We start from the raw sequence: 6,000 nt of genomic DNA, 5'->3' as shown, positions 1-6,000 counted from the left end.
ATTGAGAGAGAGAGAGAGAGAGAGAGAGAGAGGCAGAGACACAGGCAGAGCAAGAAGCAGGCTCCATGCAGGGAGCCTGATGTGGGACTTGATCCCGGGTCTCCAGGATCACACCCTGGGCCGAAGGCGGTGCTAAACCACTTAGCCACCCAGGCTGCCCTGCCTGGCACTCTTAAGAATAAAATAAATGATTTCAACTCAGGACTTCCAGACTCCTGAGAAATAAAATAACTGAAAAATATAACAGAGATAGAAAAAACAATGGCACTGTTGGAATTCGCCTTGTTGGTAGATTAATAATGACCATAAATTCTTTGTTATTCTTCCATATGAGAGGTGTAGTTTAATTCCAAACTGGTCTCGATAGCTTGCTCGGCCAATACAGTCAGACAATGTGATGATGTAATAATATGATGTTCTCAGACTTGATTAGGTTACAAAAAGCCTTGTATCTGAATCTCTTGGAGCACTTGTTCTGGAGAAAACTAACAACCATGTAGGAAGACTGAAAACTTTACTTTTGAGAAGCCAAAGCACATGAAAAGAGGCCATGAATAGTGTGATGCCAGAGTAAGAGAAAAAGAAGATGAGAAGGGGTCAGATCTTTAAAGTGCTGGGTATATGAGTGAAGAAGTCCTCTTTGAAGTGAAAACTCCAGCCCTATCTACTTCATATGGTCCTATAGATCAGTGATCAAACCACCAGGTGAGTTCTGAATCAAATTCAAATTCTGAATCCATAAATTTGTTAGCAAGACAAAAAGATTATTTTAAGACACTAGCAGTTTGTTTTGCAGCAATAGGTAACTGGGACAGGCTTCATAATTCCAAATCCCTACTTGGGTTTCACCTTGGTCTTGCAAATCTGCCAACCCTATGGGAATCATATAAAGTTAGAGCAAAATAGTTTTAATGTTCATGTTGTTCAACACTTTATTGATAATAAGAATGAGGTAAACACAAGTGAAATGACTTGAACACGTCCACATAAATATTTGGTGACTACCAGAGCTGGAACTAAAAACCACAGATTCCTGGGTCTGGCAGACCTATTTCCATTCACTTTACAGAATATCAAATTATTTCTTTTAAAAAATCCAGAATTTTAATGTCTTTTTCCTCCTAAGGAATTCCTGAGAAAGTATATGCAGATCTGAAAAATTACTTTTATTTAATGATGGGAATTGAACTGGTAAAATTATATCAACCAGGATAAAAGTATAAAGTTTTCATAGTACTTTATTTTTATTTTAGAGTCACTAGATCTATATTGAAATATTTGGTTATTTTGAAGGAAATTATATGCAGGATAATTTTGATAATCAGTGATTAATAATGCATCAGGTGATATTTAAGATGTCAATGTAGAATAAAGAGGGAAACAGCAAATTATCTGTATGGAGGCACAGATGACTTTTTGGAGTAAGAAATATAACTAGGTTTAGTAAAGTATCACCAGAAGATAGATGAGAATGGGCTTGGGGCATTCCTGGTTGACAGAATGGCATAAAGAAGGCAGTCACAAGTCAACTAGACTGGCGTATTCAGAAAATCATAAGGGATTTAATATAATTATCTCATATGGTTTAAATGAAGAGAATGACAAGATGGGAAGAAGATGGACAGTAGTAGTTGAGCAGCCTGAAATGTTTTTAAGAAGAGGACATATATGGTTGGGCTACACTGAGAGACCACCTTGGTGTTTAGGTGGAGAAACTGGTAGGAAAAAGGAAAGGCTGGAGAAAGGTCTTCAACTAGGTAGCTCTCAACAGACTACATTCAAGAGATAATGAAGACCTGAAATCAGTGGTAGTGGTAGTGGGCTAGAGAAAGAGAATATCTGAAAAAATAAAAGGGAGAAATTACAAGGTAATGGTGATCAGCCAAATGGATAACTGGGATCAGGGAAAAGAGTAAGTTTAAGATGATGCCCAGACTTCTGGTTTAGAAGCTTTACTGGATGACTGGTTCCATGAATATACCTAGGGATTATAGGAAAGAAGGAAGTAAGCCAGGAAGGAAGGAATACATAAATAAATATTTAGAATTAAAAATAATTCAGTTTGAGATCCAATTTTAATCTATGGAATAATCATATAGCTATGTTTATCACTCCACTATGAAGCCTTTTCTCAACTCTCATTCCCGAAATGGAGCCAAATGCTTCCTCCCTTATACCAGCTCTATTTCTCTGCACATTTCTGCTTGTATCCATTAACAATTTCCATGATATATTCTAATTACATTCATACATCAATATTTCCTTCTATATTACCAGTTATTGAAGATTACAGATTATATGTCTCATAACAGGTAATTTTTCAAATCTCTCAGCCTGGGACTAAAGTCATGTCACAAAATAATAGCAAAGTAATTTTTTTCCTGATTTATCCTCCTACCACTTATGTAGCTCCAATTAGAGACCTTTAGCTTCAAAAATGGGTTTCTGAAACATCTCATAAAAGGCACCTTTTTCCCATATCCATATGGCCCAGTATGCTCCCGGCATATTTCCATATGCTCCAGTATTTTGCCAGTCACTCTGTTTTCTGCCAAGTATACCATTCATCTTTACAGCTGCTACATAGCAACATTATCTGGGGGTACTGGGAAAGATCCACAAGAGTAGCTCATCTGATTTTCTCTCCACATAAATCTCCTGCATTCCTACTCTGCTATGTCAGAGTTAAGCCTTCTCCTGGGATTGAAATTCCTTGAATGTGGAGAGCATTATTAGGCTATAGTATATTACACTTTTGGAATATCTTGGTTTTTTAGTTTGATCCTATCACCACAGTGCAAATAAAGTCCTACAGACAAGCTGTAGAATGTGTAAAATGTGTAAAAGTATCACACATTCTTGCCCCTCAGGGTCAAGTTATTGAAGACTTTTTATTTTTATTATTTTGAGAAGAGAGAGACGCAGAGAGAGACAGAGAATGAATAGGGAGGAGGAGAAGGAGAGAGAGAATATTAAGCAGATTCCACACCCAGCTCAGAGCCCAATGCAGGGCTTGAGCTCATGGCCCTGAGATCATGACCCAAGCTAAAATCAAGAGTCAGACACTTACCAACTGAGCCACCCAAGTGCTTCAGGCTTTTAAAATATCTTATCTCAAGAGAAAGTCATTTCAATTCCTATCTAATTAGGTCTATACCTTTAACAGCTATTTCCCATTTCCTGAGCCTGTGTGGATATAGGCAAAATCAGCAGAAGCTGCTTATTACAGAGCAGCAAGGATATAAGGAGGCTTTGCCCATGTAGTATCTACAAACTCAGAGAATTTCTCCAGGGTCTATTACTTCACATATGCATTAAACTCTTTTCAGTCCTATTATACACCCTCGTTTATATCTCACTTGGTTTCTCTCTGCTTATTCCATTTACACTTATGACTTGGCCTACCACAATTAGTTCCTATTTCATTGCATGATGCTGCCTTTCATACCAATGCCCGCAATTTCACATTTGATGACAACTCACAGACCAGCTCCATCACAATGATTATTTCTAATTTACTTTAAAAAGGGGTTAATCATTTTACCAACCATTCCAAACCATTGGCCATCCCTCCCTTACTTCCTTGCACTCGCTCATTTCCCACCTTCAGAAGGTTGCAGGCATCTTTCTGACTTTCATCACCCATCAGTAACAAAAGAGAATATACAGGTATATTTTACAGTTTTCCTATTATTCATTGTTGCAGACTTAGTGCTATTGTGTCCTCACAAAGCCCGATTAAATGGTTCATCATCAAGTCAGCCCAACTGGTGGGCGGGTCTGGCTGGACTAGATTCTAAAACTGAGCCATTTTCCTTGCCATGTGCCTGAAGGGCTCCTGTTAAAACCTTTGTTTTAAATGCTTTCTCTATTTTTTCTGTATCTCTGGATATAGGTATTCAAATACTAAGTTCTCTTCTATAAAGCAGGAAATCTGTTGCGGAATTTACCTATCTTGACTGGGTTTCTTCTGTGTGACCCAATCTGAATATCTGTTTCTATTTCTTCCGACTGTAAACAACCAGAAGTCATAATTCGTCACACTTGCAAAACCTGTTATTCGTCAGTGAATTTTCCTTTAAATGCATTAAATATGGGTTCATCTTTCTGCCTACTGTATGATGCCAGAATCTGGTGATTATGTTTCACTTGCCACTCAAAGCCTTCCTATTACCAGGTAGTTGAATGCTTTCTATGTGGGTATCCCACCACAGGAAAGCTGTCATTGTTTTGGACTTTTGTTATTTCTTCCCCATACCGTGTCCTGCCTCAATTTATACCATTTTTTTTAAAGATTTTATTTATTTATTCATGAGAGACACACAGAGAAAGGCAGAGACATAGGCAGAGGGAGAAGTAGGCTCCCTGTGGGGAGCCTGATGCAGGACTTGATCCCAGGGCCCAGGGATCATAACCTGAGCTGAAGGCAGAGGCTCCACCACTGAGCCACCCAGGTGCCCCTATACCAAGCTATCTAACAACGCAGACTCTTACACTCTAATTTTGAAAATCATATTTTTATACAAAAGTCTTATAATTAAGCAACAATAATTTCAGAATAAAATTATGGACAATATTTTGGGAGATATTGTTCAATTTCCTTTGGATACAATGGCTTAGAGTTCAACTTTCTTTTAACTTTTCTATCTCCCAGCTTTTGTAAGGTTAATTCATGGATACACACACAAACTCACACACACTGACATCATACATACATACTTTACTTCAAAGTGGTGACAACAAATCAGTCCGATTAAGTCAATGGATCCTGACTTTGAAAAACACTGTCAATTTTCAGGGTCAAAGGGATGATCTGGCTTCCTTGGGCAGTGCTGACTCAAGATAAAAGATAGATATGAACTTATACGAGCTCTGAAATTTGAACAAAACAAATTTATCAGTGGTAAACCTTATGAAATGTTCCTCAACGAACATTGGGAGCACACAGCAGGTGGATTTAGAGACTTCAGTCTATATTGCATTCGATTTCGACTGTTTCCTTTGTGTTGTTCCCCATTTAGATATTCTTTTCCACAAACTGAAATTAAACAGAATTATTTGGTTATCACATAAGGAATCAATTTTTAATGAAGTGTGAATTTGGGTAAATCACGTAGTAAATGAAGACTTTATTTCCTCGCCCGTAGAATTAGGGAGTGATTAAAAAAAAAAAGAAGAATTAGGGAGTGATACCGCCCAAGGTGCAGAGGAGGAGGAAAGACACTGAGCGGCTCTACTACTGGAAGTTGGGCAGAGAACCCGAGTTGTCGGAGGAAGTGCCCGAGGGTGCATCGCACCTGGTAAACAGCTTAGTCACTTAGGCTAATGCTTTCTTCTATATTGTCATTTTTAAAAAATTTGTGTTGGGTTCATAACTTCAAAAATTGTAGGGAGAGGTAAGATTGAGGTGTAGCAGGCCCCCCGAGGACCGCCTCAGGAAAATCAGTTCTTGTTTGCTGTCTGTGCCCCGCGACCACCCACAGCCACGTTGCTGCCAGAGCGGAGGGCGGGACAGGTGGGCGGCGCCGAGCTCTGGGCCCCGCGACGGTGAGCGCAGCTGGGGGGGGCGGGGGGGGGCGCAGGGCCGCGATCCCCGATCCTCCGCGGACAGCCCCGCAGACGCGCACCGCGCGGAGCCCCAGGCCCCGTTGGGTGCAGGAGGGACCTGACTGGAAGCGGAGACACAGGCCAGAAGAGACTGCAACGAAACAAGGCCAGAGTCCGGATAAAGCCCCACATTGGCAAATCTGAGACAATCTGAGACCAAGGGCCTACCTTCCCAGACCAGCGCGGGAGGGGGAGGGGGTGTCGCGGGGGGGCGGGGACCCCGGGGCCGAGGGGGGGGCCCGCTGGGGGCGCCGTAGGGGGTGTACCGCGGGGCCCCGCCCTGCCTCCGCCACGTGACTGGCACGTGAGCCGCGCTTCTGGACGAGCAGAGCGCTGGGGGGGTGGGGAGTGTCGGATCCCGCGCCCGCACGGCTGAGCTTCGGGTGGAGGCAG

At 41.4% G+C, this 6,000-nt stretch overlaps 1 long non-coding RNA gene across 3 annotated transcripts in view; it reads left to right on the top strand.

Annotated features, from left to right (window-relative positions):
• Positions 1-426: 426 nt before the first annotated feature.
• The window catches only part of LOC111098663, a 164,215-nt gene continuing 158,641 nt past the window's right edge, over positions 427-6,000 (top strand). For all 3 annotated transcript variants that reach the window (XR_005369159.1, XR_005369158.1, XR_005369160.1), the window contains exon 1: positions 427-705. This is a non-coding gene — a long non-coding RNA (uncharacterized LOC111098663). The remainder of the gene's footprint in view (positions 706-6,000) is intronic.

Source organism: Canis lupus, chromosome 14 (genome assembly GCF_011100685.1).
Source record: "Canis lupus familiaris isolate Mischka breed German Shepherd chromosome 14, alternate assembly UU_Cfam_GSD_1.0, whole genome shotgun sequence".
NCBI lineage: Eukaryota > Metazoa > Chordata > Mammalia > Carnivora > Canidae > Canis > Canis lupus.
Note: the sequence above shows the minus strand (reverse complement) of the source record. Positions and strands in the feature narration are given on the sequence as shown.